Source organism: Natator depressus, chromosome 7 (genome assembly GCF_965152275.1).
Source record: "Natator depressus isolate rNatDep1 chromosome 7, rNatDep2.hap1, whole genome shotgun sequence".
Taxonomy (NCBI): Eukaryota; Metazoa; Chordata; order Testudines; family Cheloniidae; genus Natator; species Natator depressus.
In genome coordinates, this window is record NC_134240.1 from 38,544,796 (window position 1) to 38,566,129 (window position 21,334).

At 44.8% G+C, this 21,334-nt stretch overlaps 1 protein-coding gene across 5 annotated transcripts in view; it reads right to left on the reverse strand.

Moving 5' to 3' along the window:
* Nucleotides 1-21,334, reverse strand: part of HRH1 (histamine receptor H1) — a 146,936-nt gene that overhangs the window by 21,672 nt on the left and 103,930 nt on the right. For 2 of the 5 annotated variants that reach the window (XM_074958166.1, XM_074958168.1), the window contains one exon: nt 11,646-11,795. The exons of the other annotated variants lie outside the window; for them this stretch is intronic. The gene's annotated coding sequence lies outside the window, so the exon portion shown is untranslated. The remainder of the gene's footprint in view (nt 1-11,645; nt 11,796-21,334) is intronic. 5 annotated transcript variants of the gene reach the window in all.

Genomic DNA, 21,334 nt, shown 5'->3' on the forward strand with positions numbered 1-21,334 from the left:
AGGAAAGAAAAGGGGAGTGCCTTTATGATGGCGATGGCGGAGCAGGAATAGGGGTGTCAGGGGAGACGGACCACCCTACCCCCAGAACCCCGAGTAAAGATGCGGGTGGGAAGCTCAGAAATAGATTTTTTAGTGGACTCTGGAGCGGCATAAACTGCCGTAAATCGACCCCTTCAGTTGCCAGTAGGAGATTCCCTCACCGTGGTGGGAGCCACAGGCAGAGACACCAAGTGCCCAGTGTATGCCCCAGCGGAATGCGCTTTGGGAAACAGGACTATATCCCACAAGCTGGTATACCTCCCTGAGTGTCCAGCACCTCTGCTGGGACGGGATTTGCTTTGTCGCCTAGCTGCCACCCTGCATTTTACTGAGGATGAAATAACCCTTACCTTACCCCCTGAGAATGCATGGATCATGACCCTCGCAGTTGAACCCTCAGCTATGCAAGCCCCAGAATGGAGCCCGTGGGAAGACCAGGTGTACCCTCTCATGTGGGCATCAGGGATCCCAGGAAAGGCCACCCACAGACCCCCATTACTATTCAGCTCATACCAGGGAAAGGCCCAGTGCAAGTAAAACAGTATCCAATCAAGAGGGAAGCCAGAGAAGGTTTACAGGAAACTACAGATCGATTCCTAACATATGGTATTCTCCGGGAATGTCCGTCAGCCTGGAACACTCCCATTCTACCCGTATGGAAGCCTGACGGCATCTATCGGCTGGTACAGGACCTGAGGGCAGTCAATGAACGGGTTAAGACTCTGCACCCTCTTGTCCCTAACCCGTATACCTTATTGACTTCTATAGGGGGACAGTATACCCATTTTTCAGTCCTCGATCTGAAAGATGCTTTCTTTGCCATCCCAGTTGCCACCGCATCACAGGAGATCTTCTCCTTCGAGTGGGAGGACCGAAATAGGGTTAAAAAGCAACTTTGCTGGACAGTGTTGGCCCAGGGATTTAAAAACTTCCCTACCCTCTTTGGCCAGGCTCTGGCCAGGGACCTAGAGGAGTGGGATAATGAGGAGGCCTTCCTTCTGCAGTATGTAGATGATTTGTTAATTGCCACTGTGGACCAAACCCCCTGCCTTAAAGCCACCGTGAGCCTCCTGAATTTTATTGGACTCCGGGGATATCGGGTAGCACGAAGTAAGGCTCAAATCGCCCTCCCAGAGGTACAGTACCTCGGGTTCCACATACGGCAAGGGGAGCGCCAGCTTTCAAACGAAAGGAAGGAAGCTATATGCCAAGTTCCTACCCCAAGTAATCGTAAGCGGCTCAGGGCATTTCTGGGTATGGCAGGCTTTTGCAGGATATGGATCCCAGAGTTTGGACTGTGGGCTAAACCCCTGTACGACTGTGTAAAAGGAGCAGATCATGACCCCTTCTATTGGACCCCAGAGGCTGACAGGGCATTTAAAATCTTGAAAAGGAAGTTGATGGAAGCCCTGGCTCTGGGCCTGCCGGATCTCTCTAAGCCGTTTCAGTTGTATGTACATGAATGAAAGGGAGTGGCCCTAGGAGTGCTCACACAGTTGTTAGGAGCATGGAAACGTCCCGTGGCTTATTTTTCTAAGCAACTGGATCAGGTTGCGAAGGGTTGGCCGGCATGTTTACGGGCGGTCGCAGCTACTGCCCTAGTGCTTGAGGAAGCCGAGAAGCTAACATTGGGAGGGGTTATGCAAATCTATACTCCCCATATGGTCCGAGCCTTATTGGATGCAAAGGGAGGGCTTTGGCTCACCCAGGCTCGGATTGCTCGGTATCAGGCTAAGAGAACTCTGAAGTCACCTTACAGCCTTGCCCCTCCCTTAACCCAGCCACCCTCTTGCCAGAAACAGAGGAACAGGAACATGACTGTTTAGAGATCATAGATGCCCAGTACTCCAGCCGTCCGGACTTAAAGGATGTACCCCTCCCAAATGCAGATTATGAGTGGTACACTGATGGTAGCAGTACTGTAATAAATGGGCAAAGGAGGGCGGGTTATGCTGTTGTGACCCTCCATGACACTCTGGGAGCTGAAGGTTTGCCTGTGGGGACCTCTGCCCAGCTGGCCGAACTAGTAGCCCTGACCCGTGCACTTGAACTGTCAAAAGGAAAGCGGGTCAACATTTTTACCGATCCAAAGTATGTTTTTGGGCTGCTACATGCTCATGCTGGCCTATGGAAGCAAAGGGGAATGCTGACAGCCCAGGGCTCCCCAGTCAAGTATGGACCCCAAATCCTCCGGCTCTTAGAAGCCGTACAACTTCCCTCGGAAGTGGCGGTGGTACACTGTAAAGCCCATCAAAGGGAAGATCAAGATGTGGCCGGGGTAACGCCCGGGCAGATAGAGAGGCTAAGCATGCTGCCACCCTGCCATCCCCTCAGACTGAGAACACCCATATGCATGCCCTTATCCCATCAGTAGGGGAGCTTCCAACCCCTCAGTACTCTGGGGAGGAGAGACAGCTAACTGACAAACTCGGTCTCCGGGAAAAGGAGGGATGGCTCCATTCCCCGGAAGGGAAGGTCCTCCTACCAAAGGGCCTGATCCGGCTGGTGCTGCAGAAACTACATCAAAGCACTCATGCTGGCAGGGAAGCACTTATCCAGCTAATGGGAAAATACTTTATCACTTCCGGACTCCGCCCCCTGGCTGCCCAGGTACAAGCGGACTGCTTAGTCTGCCAAAAGAATAACCCCCGACCGGGACATCCTGTGCCACCAGCTGCCCTAGAACCCACTCCGGGCCCCGGACGAGTGTGGCAAATAGATTTTACTGAGTTTCCCTGGACCCAAGGGTTCAGATATCTCCTCATCATAGTGGATCGGTTCAGCAGATGGCCAGAAGCCTTCCCATGCCGTAATTGCACGGCCAGAACAGCGGCCCTCAAGTTTGTTAAGGAGATCATTCCCCACTTTGGACTCCCCCAGTGGATGGAATCTGACAACGGGACACACTTCACGTCAAAAATCATCCAAAGCATCTCAAATGCCTTACAGATCCCCCGGAAACTCCATACACCCTGGAGACCGCAAGCCAGTGGTGTAGTGGAGCGTACGAATCAGACCCTTAAATGACATCTCTCAAAAGTGTGCCAAGAGGCCTCCCTGCGGTGGCCTGATGCTTTGCCCCTCGTCCTACTCCGTATCCGCGTTCTCCCAAAGGGTAGATTAGGGCTTAGTCCCTTTGAAATTATGTTTGGAAGGGCATGGCCTATGAATGGCACCCTGGTTCTGTCAGGGGAATGGGAGCTGGGTAATGGTTTTTTGTCTCAGTATATGTGTTCCCTGTCTGCTGTTCTCTTGTCTCTTCACAGGTATACCAAGGATTCCCAGCCTCTCCCCTTGGACTCTCCTGTCCACTCCTTACAGCCCTGTGACTCTGTGCTTGTTCGTACTTGGAAAGACAAGCCTCTCCAGGAAAAGTGGAAAGGACCCTATACCATCCTGCTGATCTCCCATACAGCAGCAAAGGTCGAGGGACACAAGAACTGGATCCATCACTCTCGTCTGAAGGCAGTACCCGCCCCTTCGTCAGCAGAACAGTGGACCGTCCAACCTGCTGACTCCTCATCTAGTGACGATCTCGGGCTAAAGCTACTGTTTAAGAGACACAAATAGTGGGCACCTTAACGCCAAAATGGGCCCACCCAGGTACTGGAGACCCTGGGTTGGGAAGACTCTGGTAATAATTAATTGGGTAACATTGTTATTCTCTGTATTGTTATTTCCAAACTGTGCATATTGGGAGCATAACTCCTTTGTTTTGGTTGCGCACCATGTTGCTACTTTAACAAACCAGACTGATTGCTGGGTATGTGCTCCAACTCCACTGTCCCCCAAAACGGGAATGCCCCTTGACATGCTGCCCTTGACCCTAGCAGAATTAGCCGCCACCAAAGAGCAGGAAAGAATGGACTCGCCGTTCTGGAACAAGACCTCTTTACAGCAAGCCACCTATCAGGACCAGGAGCATTCAGTTGCAGTACTCACTGAGGGAGTATTTTGTTTCACCCGAAACCAATCTGATCACTATGGGCGTCCTGTGGGAAAGAGCTCCTGTGTTATTACACAGTGGGCTGATGGGTATTGGATAAAGACCAAGAGGAGAAGTCAGCAGTGTGGGTGTAATGGTTCCTCCCCTTTTGGGGAAACTCTTACAAATAGTCTTACCACAAAAGGAGGGTTTGGAAATATAACTTGCTGTCCAGTTAATATCTCCAATGTAGCAGGCCAATGGTGGGTTTGCAGTGGTCCCTATGGCGAGTGTAATTTGAACGGCACAATTAGAAACACCCCCACTTGTACCCAATCAGGAGGATGGGAAGCCCCCTTAGGGGCATATGAACTGTTTGGAAAAGCAGCCTTAAATATCCCAGGAATCCCCTTAAGAAACAGTCCTTACTGGGCCCTACAGGGTCACTATTTTGTATGTGGCTGAAAGGCTTACAAGGTGCTGTCAGCCAGCTGGACAGGTAGCTGTTATATAACTCATGGAGTTCCTCATCTTTCCATAACTACCACACTGCCCAAAGGAAAGATTAGAAATGCCCGAGATACCTCTGTTGAGTCACGAGAAAAGACCCTGCGGCGACTAACTGCGGCATTGGAGGGCAATATAAAGAATCCCTTCACAACCGAGAAGCTTGTTGGGTGCTCTGTACTGGGAATAGCGCCCCTGTTTACCGGGCCAGCCATGGCATGCATAGGCCGCTATACTGTAAGGCTGCAAATGGTACTTGAGAAAGTGGCCCTAGAGTTAGAGGACTCGATTAGTGATTTAGGGTCAGCAGTAAAAACATTAAATAAAGAGGTACAGCAGCTCAGGATGTTTTCCCTCCAAAACAGGCTGGCTTTGGACTATCTCTTGGCATCCCAAGCGGGGGTTTGTGCCCTCGTCGGGCCCCAATGTTGTGTATATGTAAATGATAGCAGTTATGAGATCTATGAAAAGGTGGTACAGGCTGAGGCCCATGCCCGAGCCGGAGCACAGGTTGCCTATACTGCCCCCGAGAGCGATTGTTTGCAAACCTTGTTTTCAGGCTGGGGTTTGTCATCTTGGCTTGGTGGTTTATTTAGCCTGTTATTAAAACTTCTCTTTCCTGTATTGCTTGTATTAATGGTATTATGCTGTGCAGTATCATGTGTCAGGGCCCTTTTGCAAAAGTTAATGTCATTCTCTTCAGGGCTATCACAAAATGCTTATGCAAAGTCCTATTGTAAAGAAATAAGTAGCCCAAGTGAGAAAACTCAGAGCCAAGGCTGTTGAGTGTTCTCAAAGGAGGGAGTTGTTGGGGACACTGGGCATGGCCACTAGGTAACTCGAGGGGATGGAAGACCACGAGTGTCGATGAAGCCCCCTCGCACTAGGCCCAAGTGTCCTTTGCCCCCCCCGCCCGGAGGCACTCGCAGCAGTCATGCCGGGGATTTTGGAACAATATGTTGCAAAGTCAGACTGCCTGAAACTAAACAAGGCCAAACAGGGCAGATATGGCAGAACAATGCTGAACAAAGCAGCTTTATATCTATAGTTTAATAGATGGTACAGAGAACAAGGGAACTAGCTGGTCTCTGGATTGGCTGGCTACATGGATACTTAGGGCAGCTTGCTATTGGATAAGTATGCTGAAGAAAGGATGTATAAAAGTCTGTGTAACTTCCTGCTCTGTGTACAGGATTTGAGGTGAATATCTCCCTGTACCATATTGAAGCTTCAAATAAACTTTTCTGCTTCTCCACCCCGTTGTGATTATTGGGTGACACACACCGGGCAACGAACCTTGCTGTTGTTTGCCTCGGGCACTCTGTGCCGGCAACAACATGATCCCTTCAGTTGGGTAGGAATGCCCAGAAGGAGCACAGAGTTCAGAGATCTAACCCAAACTCTCAGCTTCCCCAGCTAGTGTTAGGATATAGATATTCAGGCCTGTCTGTAAAGGCCTGTACTTTAAGAATTTAGGTGTATTCTTATCACTTGGCTAGTTAGAGGTATAAAAGAAAGAATCAAAATCACTGTCTGCTGGTGTAAGGGCCTTCTCTTACTGTGACAGTTTGAGGCCCTGTTCTTAGGCTAAGGCCTTTGGCTAAGCAGCAGAGGCAGCCATAAGCTAGGAAGCGAACAGTCACATCCTCACATTCCAAACTAGTCACATTGAAAGAAGGTGCTATTGGGCTGTTAGGATACAATCCTGTCCTGATAATTCCTATCACCTCCAGAGAAAGGGAAGTGCCTAGAAAATGTAAAAGGAAACTTAGTTTGATAGCATCCTGTCTGGGAAGAACTCACTTATCAATAGTTGGGATGTGAAATCCTCACTTCTGTATTGTTTTGTCATTATAGTTCCCACTTTGCTATTGTTTGTCTGTATAATCTCTGTCTGGTTCTGTGATTGTTTCTGTCTGCTGTATAATTAATTTTGCTGGGTGTAATCTAATTAAGGTGGTGGGATATAATTGGTTAGCTAATCATGTTACAATATGTTAGGATTGGTTTGTTAAATTTCAGTAGAATTATTGGTTAAGGTATAGCTAAGAATATTACTATATACATTAGGGGCAAACAGGAAGTAAGTTGGGATTCGAAAATAAGGAAAAAGGAACTTGTATTTAAGCTTGCTGGAAGTTCACCCCAATAAACATCGAATTGTTTGCACCTTCGGACTTGGGGTATTGTTGCTCTCTGTTCATGCGAGAAGGACCAGGGAAGTGGGAGAGTGAAGGAATAAGCTCTCTAACAGCTAGACATGGAAAACGGATGTCACCCTTTGTGCCTCCCAACCCACCTTGTCCTGCCACAACATATGTTCACAAACCAGACTGCCACTGGCTTCCCTACCATACCTATGTACTGCTCTCCTTCCACAGGGGCTAGGGGAATAGAGTGTGATTGAGAGGGGAGTTAATGCTTCAGGGATCCTCCAATGAAATTAGTGATAAAAACTGTAAAACGAAAAGATGATTCCAGCTGAATCCCACAACAAATAGAGCAGCAGCAGCAGGGAAGAGTCTGACATGAGTAGTTACTGCCCCTGCCTGCAAATGGAATAACTCTTTTAGCAGTACATTGTTCCTGCATGTTAGGGGAATCTTAGCTGTTCACTCAGTTTCCTATCCCCTTTGTACTCCTGGAGTGGTGCAGAGGGGCAGGCGCTGCTGGCCCTTAGAGCAACTCTTGCTTCAGTAGTTTTGCCTGAGAAAGGATTGCAGGATCTAGCCCTTCAACTCTCTCTTCTGCTCGTTTCTTTTCCATCCCTTCCCGTTTTTTCCCCTCAATGCAGACATTCACCCACCTTGATATTTGAGAACGGAGTGGGGAGAATATCAAAGTTTAAATTTGCACAGATCAGAAAAATCACTCTCAGAAGTGATGTCAAAGCAATTAGTTATTTTTGAGAATATGCAAAATAAACTAGAAAAATGCATGTGCTTGCTGAAAAATATGTCCCCTTCCCCAAAACAAACAAAAAACATCACAGCTAGAAGTTGGTTGGAGCAGCTGAAGTTTGTTGCTATTACACTCTCTCTCTCGGTATTTATATGGTCTTCATCACTATAGCAGCTGACAGGTTTCAAAGTGGTAGCCGTGTTAGTCTGTATCAGCAAAAAATGAGGAATACTGGTGGCACCTTAGAGACTAACAAATTTATTTGAGCATAAGCTTTTGTGGGCTAGAACCCACTTCATCGGATTCATGCAGTGCAAAATACAGTAGGAAGATATATATACACACAGAGAACATGAAAAAATGGGTGTTGCCATACCCACTATAACGAGAGTGATCAGTTAAGGTGAGCTACTATGAGCAGGAGAAAAAAAACCTTTTGTAGTGATAATCAGGATGGCCCATTTCCAACAGTTGGCAAGAAGGTGTGACAGTAGGAGGAAAAATAAGCATGGGGAAATAGTTTTACTTGGGATTTAGCCCACAAAAGCTTATGCTCAAATAAATTTGTTAGTCCCTAAGGTGCCACAAGTACTCCTCGTTCTTATAGCAGCTGAGTGATTCACAGTGCATCATGGATTCTATCTTCTCTCTTTCACAGGGATGTGGTAAACTATTATCCTCATTTTAAAGGAAAACTGAGGTGAAATTAAGGGTAGATTAAGTATCAGAGGGGTCGCCGTGTTAGTCTGGATTTGTAAAAGTGGCAGAGAGTCCTGTGGCACCTTATAGACTAACAGACGTGTTGGAGCATAAGCTTTTGATGCATGTAGTGGAAATTTCCAGAGGCAGGTATAAATATGCAGGCAAGAATCAGGCTAGGGATAACGAGGGTACTTCAGTCAGGGAAGATAAGGCCCTCTTCTAGCAGTTGAGATGTGAACACCAAGGGAGGAGAAACTGCTTTTGTAGCTGGCTAGCCATCCACAGTCTTTGTTTAATCCTGAGCTGATGGTGTCAAATTTGCAAATGAAATTAAGCTCAGCAGTTTCTCTTTGAAGTCTGGTCCTGAAGTTTTTTTGCTGCAGGATGGCTACCTTTAAATCTGCCTTTGTGTGTCCAGGGAGGTTGAAGTGTTCTCCTACAGGTTTTTGTATATTGCCATTCCTAATATCTAATTTGTGTCCAATTATCCTTTTACATAGGGACTGTCCAGTTTGGCCGATGTACATAGCAGAGGGGCATTGCTGGCACATGATGGCATATATTTTATTGGTGAACGTGCAGGTGATGAACCGGTGATGGTGTGGCTGATCTGGTTAGGTCCTGTGATGGTGTCGCTGGTGTACATATGTGGGCAGAGTTGGCATAGAGGTTTGTTGCATGGATTGGTTCCTGAGTTAGAGTTACAATGGTGCGGTGTGTAGTTGCTGGTGAGAATATGCTTCAGGTTGGCGGGTTGTCTGTGGGCGAGGATTGGCCTGCCTCCCAAGGCCTTTGAAAGTGAGGGATCGTTGTCCACGATGGGTTGTAGATCACTGATGATGCGTTGGAGAGGTTTTAGCTGAGGACTGTATGTGATGGCCAGTGGAGTTCTGTTGGTTTCTTTCTTGGGCTTGTCTTGCAGCAGGAGGCTTCTGGGCACATGTCTGGCTCTGTTGATCTGTTTCCTTATTTCCTTGTGTGGGTATCGTAGTTTTGAGAATGCTTGGTGAAGATCTTGTAGGTGTTCGTCTGTCTGAGGGGTTGGAGCAAATGTGATTGTACCTCAGCGCTTGGCTGTAGACAATGGATCGTGTGGTGTGTCCGGGATGGAAGCTGGAGGCATGAAGGTAGGCATAGCAGTTGGTGGGTTTTCGGTATAGGGTGGTGTTAACGTGACCGTCACTTATTTGCACCCTGGTGTCTAGGAAGTGGACCTCCCGTGTAGATTGGTCCAGGCTGAGGTTTATGGTGGGGTGGAAGCTATTGAAATCGTGGTGGAATTCTTCCAGGGTTTCCTTCCCATGGGTCCAGATGATGAAGATGTCATCAATGTAGCGTAGGTAGAGAAGGGGCATGAGCGGATGAGAGCCGAGGAAGCGTCGTTCTAGGTCAGCCATAAAAATGTTGCCATATTGTGGGGCCATGCGGGTCCCCAGAGCGGTGCCACTGGTCTGGAGGTATATATTGTCACCAAATTTGAAATAATTGTGCGTGAGGATAAAGTCAGAGCTCAGCAACCAGTTGTGCTGTGGCATCATCAGGGATACTGTTCCTGACAGCTTGTATTCCATCTGTGTGTGGGATGTTTGTGTAGAGAGCCTCTACATCAATGGTGGCTAGGATGATGTTTTCTGGAAGATCACCAGAAACTGTAGTTTTCTCAGGAAATCACTGGTATCACGGAGATAGCTGAGAGTGCTGGTGTCATAGGATCTGAGTAGAGAGTCCACATATCTGGACAGTCCCTCAGTGAGAGTGCCAATGCCCGAGATGATGGGGCGTCCAGGATTTCCGGGTTTGTGGATCTTGGGTAGTAGATAGAATAACCCCAGTCGGAGCTCTAAGGGTATGTTGATTTGTTCCTGTGTTAGTGTAGGGAGTGTCCTGAGTAGATGGTGCAGTTTCTTAGTGTATTCCTCAGTGGGATCTGAGGAAAGTGGCCTGTAGAATTTGGTATTGGAGAGTTGTCTGGCAGCCTCCTTTTGGTAGTCAGACCTGTTCATGACGACAACAGAGCCTCCTTTATCAGCCTCTTTGATTATAATGTCATAGTGTGCTGTTCAGTGTTATCTTGAAAGTATTCTTTGAGTCGGAGACAGCAAAAGTAGGCTTCCAGATCACTGCAGAACTATATCATGTTTGTGGTGGTGATGGGGCAGAAAGAGTGTCCCCGAGATAGGACAGACTCTTCTGCTGGGCTGAGTGTGTAGCTGGATAGATTGACGATACTGCTGGGTGAGTTAGGGGTACCACTGTTGTGGCCCCGTGTGGCAGGTAGGATTTTAGAAGCTCACAGTCCTTTTTCCTTTGTAGAGAGGTGAAGTGTGTAATGTAGATCTCCTGTCTTATTTTAGTAAAGTCCGTTTGTATGGAAGATTGGTTATTTATGAGGGCCTCCAGGTTGGAGAGGATAAAGGATAAATGGACACAAATCAGATATTAGGAATGGCAATATACAAAAACCTGTAGGAGAACACTTCAACCTCCCTGGACACACAAAGGCAGATTTAAAGGTAGCCATCCTGCAGCAAAAAAACTTCAGGACCAGACTTCAAAGAGAAATTGCTGAGCTTCATTTCATTTGCAAATTTGACACCATCAGCTCAGGATTAAACAAAGACCGTGAATGGCTAGCCAGCTACAAAAGCAGTTTCTCCTCCCTTGGTGTTCACACCTCAACTGCTAGAAGAGGGCCTCATCCTCCCTGATTGAACCTCGTTATCCCTAGCCTGATTCTTGCTTGCATATTTATACCTGTCTCTAGAAATTTCCACTACATGCATCCGACGAAGTGGATATTCACCCACAAAACTTTATGCTCCAATACGTCTGTTAGTCTATAGGGTAGATTAAGGGATTTGTCTAAGGTCACCCAGGAAATATGTAACTGAGCCAGGAATTAAACCCAGGCCTCTGTCCTGGGTCCCATCCACTAGACCATTATTCTCACCACAGTGGCAAGGTACTCTAGACATTCAATTTAATTGAATTACAAACTAAAGAGTGACTTGAGTCCTTAATCCTTGTAATGCAGCCTGAGCAGCCTTAATTTGTCCTTGACCTTTTTGATGTTTCAATGTTTATTGTAATAAACACATGTGTAGTGCTTAAAAAGCACTTTGTACAACTTATTTCTCAACACTTGCTACTGGTAGCAGTGTCATGCCTGGGAATAAGTGTTTATAGTATCAGGCTCTGAATTTGGACCCCAAATTGTGTACCCTGGTTTTTAGGCATATAAATGTCAAGGCTGGGTTAGGAGTACTTCAGAAATTTGGGCCAAATGTTGCATCTTTGCTCTTGAGCAAATAAATTCAACCCCTGTTGATGGTGATGGCTCTTGTTCAGCTGTGTGGGTAAGAGAGGCCTTTTATTTTCCCTGCATCCCTTTCATAGATGAACAATGGCTTTTCATAGTGGAAGCCCCTGTACTGAGTGCTCTCTGGAGAGAACAGACACCATTCATTCCTGCTCCCCTTTCAGGGAATAAGTTTCTAAAAAGGGGTGGGGAAGAGGAAGAGTCATGTGACCGCCTCTCCCTTTGCACTAGCCTGTAGAGGGGTCAGCGTACCAAGGAGAGCAGTAAGCTTCATCCGAATGAATGGTGCTGATTGTGCACATGGAATAGCCCTGGAAGATGTTGTGCGTGATGTTCCTCCTGAGGAAGTGCAGCTCCACATTGCCCTTTATGTATGGCTTTAGTGTCCTCTAATCTTGCCCTCTGAAATAAAGTTGCATCACAACACATCAGTGCAATTCCACGTCATGAATGGCACAACATCCTGAAACTCAGCTTTGTCCCTGGAAGATACATGGAAAATCAGTAGCCCAACATCATACTGTAATATCAAATGCAAATCACCCCCTATGCCCCAAACAATGATACCAACCCTTAACTGTATGTCTATCATACTGAACCAGTCTGCTTTAATATTTACCATTACTTATGCACCCACAATAGCAGACAGGTGCTACTTATTATTTATGATTTGTATTATCTTAGCTCCTAGGGGTACTACTCATAGAACAGAATCTAATGAAAACAAACAGTCCAACATCTTGGCCAGCTCTTTGGAATTCCTTTAGTCCCCGTCCCCCCTTGTTTTAAAATGCCTGGATTCATTTTTACTATCTACGTAAAGTTTCCTTTACAAACGAAAATGAGCAATTGCAGCTTGTTTGTTATTGTTCCAGAATGGTATGTTCTCCTTGCCAGCCCCCTTAGCAGGTGTTGATCCTAGTGGGAGATGCTCAGCAAGTCACTGCTGACTCACTGCTGTAGGTGCAGCTCATTAAGCTCTACCCTGGATATAAGCAGTGTGGGGGTAGATCTAGAAACAGGAAGTGTGGGTTGAATAGTCCTCAGGGAAGAGCCTAGAGCAGCCAGAGCTGCAAAGAAGGGCTGGAATTTTGAGTCTGTACATTAATCAAGCAAAGCCCCAGGATGAGGCTAAGTTTTCACTATAAACTACATGTGTAGTTTGCACTTTGGCTGAGAAAGCCACCTGCTGCCAGTGACCTTCTGTTCTTCATGAAGCCATTAAAACAGCAGATTATTAGATTCTCTCTCACACACAGACTTGTTTTTCATCTCCAAAAATCAGTGCAATTACATTCTGCACACACTTGCTTTCAGGTTATGGTTCTCACAGAGGCTTGAGAAATGAGTGCTTTTAAAGTACAACCATTTGTAATTTACTTAGTCTTATTTTTCATTGATTCTTCATCATGCTGCAGGGCATACGCTGGTCGACAGCTAGAGTTTAGTATAGTTTTACATGGCAAATGCATAGATTATAGGGCCAGAAGGGTCCACTGTGATCATCTAGTCTTACCTCTTGCATAGCATAGCGTAGGCCATAGAACTTCCCTGAATTAATACCTGTTTAAATTATAACATATCTTTCTAGAAACACATACAATCCTGACTGAAAAATTCCAGTGATGGAGAATTCACCACAACCCTTGGTAAATTGGTCTAATGATTAATTATCCTCGCTTAAAATTTAGTTCCTTATTTCAAGTCTGAATTTGTCTTTTTCAATTTCCAGCCATGAAATCTTGTCATACCTGTGTCTGCTAGACTGAAGGGCCCTCTTATCAAATTTTTGTTCTCTGTGTAGGCACTTAAAGACTATGATCAAGTCAGCCTTTAACCTTCTCTTTGTTAAGCTAAATACATTAAGCTCCTTGCGTCTTTCATTATAAGACATATCTTCAATTATTTAATCATTCTCGTGGCTCTTCTCTGAGCCCGTTCTAATTTATCAACACCCTTTAACTGTTGACACCAGAGCTGGACAAAGAATTCCAGTAGCAGTCTCTCCAGTATCAAATACAGGGGTAATATAACTTCTCTACTCCCACTCAATATTGCCCTGTGTACACATCCAATGACTGCATACATTTGGCCACTGCATTGCACTGGGAGCCCATGTTCAGTTAATGATCCACCATGATCACTGTAGTCAGCCAGCTCTCAGTCTGGGTTTGGCCATCATATAGGTATATCTCTTGCCCTGGGTTCCCTCCAGAACCACCTCTCCTGGGCAAGATCACTGTTTCCTGCAGGAGTTGGGCTCAGTCCTGGGGTCCTTCTGAGACTAATTATCTCCAGTCCCAGCTGCTGCTCCTCAGATCTCTGACAGAGAGCAGACATCTAGAGCTGCTGTCTTCCCTAAACAAAGGATGCAGAGGAGGGAAGGCTAGTCACTGCCTCAGGCTGGGCTCCTTCACACTCTCTCTATGAAGGCAAACTTGCCCCTCTGCTCTGTGACCTTTTCATGCTCTGCATGGAGAAGGGGTGCTTGCTCTCCAGATGAACCTAATCGGCACTGAGTACAGGGATGCTCATTAGGCTTGCTGTCAATGAGATGGGAGTCATTGCTTCCCAGGATAGAGTCCACCATCCTGCAAGTATGGCCTGCATTCTTGCTTACTAGATGTACAACTTTACATTTGGACGTATTGAAATGCATACCGTTTACTTGCACACCCCCCCTTACCAAATGATCCAGATCATTCTATATCAGTGATTTGTCCTCTTCCTTATTTACCACACTCCCAATCTTTGTGTCATCTGACAACTTTATCAGTAATTATTTTTTCTTCCACGCCATTGATAAAATATTAAATAGCATAGGGCCAAGAACCAATCCCCCAGCGGACCCCACTAGAAACACATCAACTAAATGATTCCCCGTTTATAATTACATTTTAAGACCTATCAGTTAGCCAGTTTTTAATCGATATAATGTGTGCTGTGTTGATTTTTGTATGATTCTAGTTTCTTAATCAAAATGTCATGTGGTACCAAGTCAAATGCCATACAGAAGTCTAAGTATATTACGTCAACACTATTACCTTTATCAACCAAACTTGTAATTCATTTTTAAAAAATAAAGTTAGTTTGCCAAGATCTTTTTTTTCCACAAATCCAGGTTGATTGGGGTCTTCCTGAGCATCTTTTAGGTTTTTCCTAGCAAGCTTTAAAGAGTCTCGGAGAGTGTTTTGTAGGTTGTTTACAAAGTCCAGAACGTTAGTTCTTGGAGAAGGTGTAAACCCCTCCCATTGCTGCTTCAACAACTGTAATGGCCCCTTAGCCTCGCAGCCATACACAAGTTCAAATGGTGAAAAGCCCAAATTGGTAGAGCCCTGTAGGCAAAGAGCAACTGCCAACATTTTTATGGCTGACTTAGAACAACACTTCCTCAGCTCTCACCCCCTAATGCCCCTACTCTACTTGCGCTACGTTGATGACATCTTCATCATCTGGACCCATGGAAAAGAAGCCCTTGAGGAAGATCCACCATGATTTCAACAATTTCCATCCCACCATCAACCTCAGCCTGGACCAGTCCCCACAAGAGATCCACTTCCTGGACACTACGGTACTAATAAGCGATGGTCACAAACACCACCCTATACTGGAAACTTACTGACCACTATACTTACCTACATGCCTCCAGCTTTCACCCAGACCACACCACACAATCCATTGTCTACAGCGAAGCTCTAAGATACAACCACATTTGCTCCAACCCCTAAAACAGAGACAAACACCTACAAGATCTCTACCAAGCGTTCTTACAACTACAATACCCACCTGCTGAAGTGAAGAAACAGATTGACAGAGCCAGAAGTGTACCCAGAAGTTACCTACTACAGGACAGGCCCAACAAAGAAAATAACAGAACGCCACTAGCCATCACCTTCAGCCCCCAACTAAAACACCTCTCCAGCACATCATCAAGGATCTACAACCTATCCTGAAGGATGACCCATCACTCTGACAGATCTTGGGAGACAGGACAGTCCTTGTTTACAGACAGCCCCCCAACATGAAGCAAATACTCACCAGCAACCACACACCACACAACAAAAACACTCACCCAGGAACCTATCCTTGCAACAAAGCCCATTGCCAACTGTGTCCACATATCTATTCAGGGGACACCACTATAGGGCCTAATCACATCAGCCACACTATCAGAGGCTCATTCACCTGCACATCTACCAATGTGATATATGCCATCTTGTGCCAGCAATGCCCCTCTGTCATGTACGTTGGCCAAACTGGACAGTCTCTACGTAAAAGAATAAATGGACACAAATCAGACGTCAAGAATTATAACATTCAAAAGCCAGTCGGAGAACACTTCAATCTCTTTGGTCACTCGATTACAGACCTAAAAGTCGCAATATTACAACAAAAAAACTTCAGAAACAGACTCCAATGAGAGACTGCTGAATTGGAATTAATTTGCAAACTGGACACCATTAAATTAGGCCTGAATAAAGACTGGGAGTGGATGTGTCATTACACAAAGTAAAACTATTTCCCCATGTTTATTTTCCCCCCTACTGTTCCTCACACATTCTTGTCAACTGCTGGGAAATGGCCCACCTTGATTATCACTACAAAAGGTTTTTTTTTTCTCTCCTGTTGGTAATAGCTCACCTTACCTGATCACTCTCATTACAGTGTGTATGGTAACACCCATTGTTTCATGTTCTCTGTCTATATAAAATCTCCCTATTGTATTTTCCACTGCATACATCCGATGAAGTGAGCTGTAGCTCACAAAAACTTATGCTCAAATAAATATGTCAGTCTCTAAGGTGCCACAAGTGCTCCTTTTCTTTTTGCGGATACAGACTAACACGGCTGCTCCTCTGGAACCTGCTGCAACACTAGGTCCCAATTGTTGGAGTGCTCATTCACGAATTTATGTATCATGGCCCCCAAAGTTCCATTAAACTTCTCCACCAGGCCATTTGTTTCATGGTGGTAAGGGGTGGCAACCAAGTGGTTCACCCCATGAGCTTCCCAAAGACTTTTCATGTTCCCTGCCAGGAAATTAGTTCCTGACTCCGTAAGGATGTTGGAGGGCCAACCTACCCTGGCAAAAATGTCTGTTAATGCCTGGCACACGCTTTTAGCCCTGGTGTTGCATAGAGCTACTGCTTCCGGCCATCGGGTGGCAAAATCCATAAAAGTCAGTATGTACCGCTTTCCTCTGGGTGTCTTCTTCGGGAAAGGACCCAGAATATCCACAGCTACTTGCTGAAATGGAACCTCAATTATGGGGAGAAGCTGGAGAGGGGCTTTGACCTGGTCTTGGGGCTTTCCCACTCTTTGGCACACCTCACAAGACCAGTCTTGTTCCAGCCATTTCAGCTCCAGGGCTCTCTCATGAGCAACTCTTTGAGCTTCCCATTCTTTCTCCTTTAATTCCAGGGCTCTTTCATGTTCCTTCTTCTTCTCTTCAGCCTCCAATCTGGCTAATTCCAGTTTCTTCTGGACCTCACTTTCAGTCATTTTGCTAACCTTCCTGCCCTTACTGTAGCCTAGCCCGAGAGCTGGAAAAGAAAAAAGAAAAAAAACCCCAACTTTTGAATTCCCTTGCTGAAGCTTAACTACTTTGCCCTCATGCAGAGGAGAAAAAAACCCTCCAGCTGCTCTCAGCTAAAAAATAAATAAATGTATCCCTTAAAAAAACCTCCCTGTTTTTTTTTTCAGGCTGAGCCTTTTACCTTCCTGTTCTTCCTCAAGTAGCAAAGAAAAGAAAAAAACCCTAACTCCCTGGCTTTTAAGCAGCCAAAAGGAAAAATGTGTCCTTTTAAAATCCTGAGGTCTGTGCTTCTGGTTCAAAATGATCCCACTGTGCTGCCACCATGTCAGGGTTCCCCCCCAACTCTGGGGTACAGATGTGGGGACCCACATGAAAGACCCCCTAAGCTTATATTCTACCATCTTAAGTTAAAACTTCTCTAAGGCACTAATTCCTTAGACTGATATTGCTGCCAACACCAAGTGATTTACACAAAATATTCAGAGAAGGGTCACTTGGAATCCCTATCCCCCCAAAATATCCCCCTAAGCCCCTTTACCTCCTGTCCTGGGGAGGATTGAGAATAATATACCAACGAATTGCCTTAGCAATGTGAGCACAAACCAGACCCTTTGTCTTTAGGACACTGAAATCAATCAGGTTCTTAAAACAAAAACTTTATTTATAAAGAAAAAAGTAGAAGAATCACACCTGTAAAATCAGGATGGAAGGTAACTTTTACAGAGTAATAAACAGATTTAAAACACAGAGGATTTCCCTCTGGGCTCAGCTTCACAATTACAAAACCGGAATGAAACTACCACTTTAGCCTAGGAAAATTCACAAGCCAAAATAAAAAATAGCGTAACACATTTCCTTGCCCTACTTACAGTTTCTGTGGTTTTAGTTGAATTATTCCAGGTATGGTTTTGGGGAGAAAGTATACCTGCTGGCTCTTCTCTCAGTCCAGTGAGAGAACAACCCACAGAACAACAAAACAAATCCTTCCCCCCAAGATTTGAAAGTATCTTCTTTCCTCATTGGTCCTTCTGGTGAGGTGCCAACTGGGTTATTTGAACTGCTTAACCCTTTACAGGTAAGGCAATCCAGTACAGCTGCCAAGGAGGGATTTAATGCTACTGCATACATAAAGGTTGCTACCCTTCCCCCATATTCATGACAATTGGTATTAATTATATTATCCTCCTTTTCATTCTTTATTAACTGAGGCCTGTAAAAGCTATTACATTATTTTGCCTGGGGTCCACGTCACGACAGCCCTATAATTATCTGGGTCATTTGGTTTACTCTTGTTAAATATTTGTACAACATAAGCTTTCTTCCAGTACTCTGGAAATTGCCCAGTCTTCCAAGACTCATTAAAAATTAACATTAGTTGTCCAGGGAGCTCCTTGACCAGCTCTCTTCAAACACTTAGATGCAAATTTTCTGGACCTTCAGGTGTAAAATGTCTAATTTTATTAGCTTCTGTTTAACATCCTTCTGAGTTACTGTTGGAAAGTATTTGATCATCATCAACATATATGCATACATCATCTAACTTTTCCCAAATACAGAACAAATATTTATTGAACACTTCTGCCCTTTCTGCATTATTGAAAATTCTACCATTTTCATGTAGTCAAAGACCAGTAACATTGTTAGGATTCCTTTTGTTCCTAATATACTTAACACACACACCCCCACACACACACACAACTCTCCTTTTAAAAGTTTTTATTGTCCTTAACTCTAGCCATATACTTGGCTTTATGTCCTTTTGCTTCCCTTATTGATTTTCTACAATTCCTAGCTTTAAATTGCTATCAATTTCCCCTTTTTTCATTTATTAGATTTATATTTTTTTGATAGCTGCTTTAATTTCTCCTCTAAACCAGGTTGGTTTTTTTAACCAGTGTAGTCTTGTTTCTGGTTTGTGGTTTTTGGGATATCTCGTAAAAAGTTCTTAAAGCATTCCAAATGATCATTCACATTATTCTATATCAATTCTTTCTCCTAGATGACTTGGCTCACAATTCATAGAATCATAGACTTTAAGGTCAGAAGGGACCATTACGATCGTCTAGTCTGACCCCCTGCACAATGCAGGCCACAGAATCTCACCCACCCACTCCTGTAACAAACCCCTAACCTATGTCTGAGCTATTGAAGTCCTCAAATCATGGTTTAAAGACTTCAAGGTGCAGAGAATCCCCCAGTAAGTGATCCGTGCCCCACGCTGCAGAGGAAGGCGAAAAACCCCCAGGGCCTCTGGCAATCTGCCCTGGAGGAAAATTCCTTCACCACCCCAAATATGGCAATCAGCTAAACCCTGAGCATGTGGGCAAGACTCACCAGACAGACACCCAGGAAAGAATTCTCTGTAGTAACTCAGATCCCACCCCATCTAACATCCCATCACAGGCCATTGGGCATATTTACCGCTAATAGTCAAAGATTAATTAATTGCCAAAATTAGGCTATCCCATCATACCATCTCCTCCAGAAACTTATCAAGCTTAGTCTTGAAGCCAGATATGTCTTTTGCCCCCACTCCTCCCCTGGAAGGCTGTTCCAGAACTTCACTCTTCTGATGGTTAGAAACGTTCGTCTAATTTCAAGTCTAAACTTCCTGTTGGCCAGTTTATATCCATTTGTTCTCGTGTCCACATTGGTACTGAGCTTAAATAATTCCTCTCCCTCCCTGGTATTTATCCCTCTGATATATTTACAGAGAGCAGTCATATCTCCCCTCAGCCTTCTTTTGGTTAGGCTAAACAAGCCAAGCTCTTTGAGTCTCCTTTCATAAGACAGGTTTTCCATTCCTCAGATCATTGTAGAAGCCCTTCTCTGTACCTGTTCCAGTTTCAATTCATCCTCCTTAAACAGGGGAGACCAGAACTGCACACAGTATTCCAGATGAGGTCTCACCGCTGCTTTGTATAATGGTACTAACACCTCCTTATCTCTACTGGAAATACTTCGCCTGATGTATCCCCAATGTTCCCTCTAATTTTTGACAGACCGTGTGCGCAAAAAATTTCTTCTGTGCAAATTGCTGTGCTTCTCTGCAAATTTTTGTGCTCACAGTGTTTCGCCGTGTGCGTGGGATTTAGGATCTCTGTGAATGCACACACGCGCACAGCTTAGGGGGAACAGTGATCCCAAGACCGCATTAGCTTTTTTCACGGCCATATCATATTGGCGGCTCATAGTCATCCTGTGATCAACCAATACTCCAAGGTCCTTCTCCTCCTCTGTTACTTCCAACTGATGCATCCCCAGCTTATAACTAAAATTCTTGTTATTAATCCCTAAATGCATAACCTTGCACTTTTCACTATTAAATTTCATCCTATTACTATTACTCCAGTTTACAAGGTCATCCAGATCTTCCTGTATGATATCCCAGTCCTTCTCTGTATTGGCAATACCTCCCAGCTTTGTGTCATCTGCAAACTTTATTAGCACATTCCCACTTTTTGTGCCAAGGTCAGTAATAAAAAAATTAAATAAGATTGGTCCCAAAACTGATCCCTGAAGAACTCCACTAGTAACCTCCCTCCAGCCTGACAGTTCACCTTTCAGTATGGCCCATTGTTGTCTCCCCTTTAACCAGTTCCTTATCCACCTTTCAGTTTTCATATTGATCCCCATCTTTTCCAATTTAGCTAATAATTCCCCATGTGGAACCATATCAAATGCCTTACTGAAATTGAGGTAAATTAAATCCACTGCATTTCCTTTGTCTAAAAAATCTGTTACCTTCTCAAAGACGGAGATCAGGTTGGTTTGGAACGATCTACCTTTTGTAAAACCATGTATTTTGTCCCAATTACCATTGACCTCAATGTTCTTAACTAGTTTCTCCTTCAAAATTTTTTCTAAGACCTTGCATACTACAGATGTCAAACTAACGGGCCTGTAGTTATCCGGATCACTTTTTTTCCCTTTCTTAAAAATAGGATCTATGTTAGCAATTCTCCAGTCATACAGTACAACCCCTGAGTTTACAGATTCATTAAAAATTCTTGCTAATGGGCTTGCAATTTCATGTGCCAGTTCCTTTAATATTCTTGGATGAAGATTATCTGGGCCCCCCGATTTAGTCCCATTAAGCTGTTCAAGTTTGGCTTCTACCTCGGATGTGGTAATATCTACCTCCATATCTACCTCCATATTCCCATTTGTCATCCTACCCTTATCCCTAAACTCCTCATTAAAGACTGAGGCAAAGTATTTGTTTAGATATTGGGCCATGCCTAGATTATCCTTAACCTCCACTCCATCCTCAGTGTTTAGCGGTCCCACTTCTTCTTTCTTTGTTTTCTTCTTATTTATATGGCTATAGAATCCTTTACTATTGGTTTTAATTCCCTTTGCAAGGTCCAACTCTACATGGTATGACAAAGTTCCTCCTCTACCT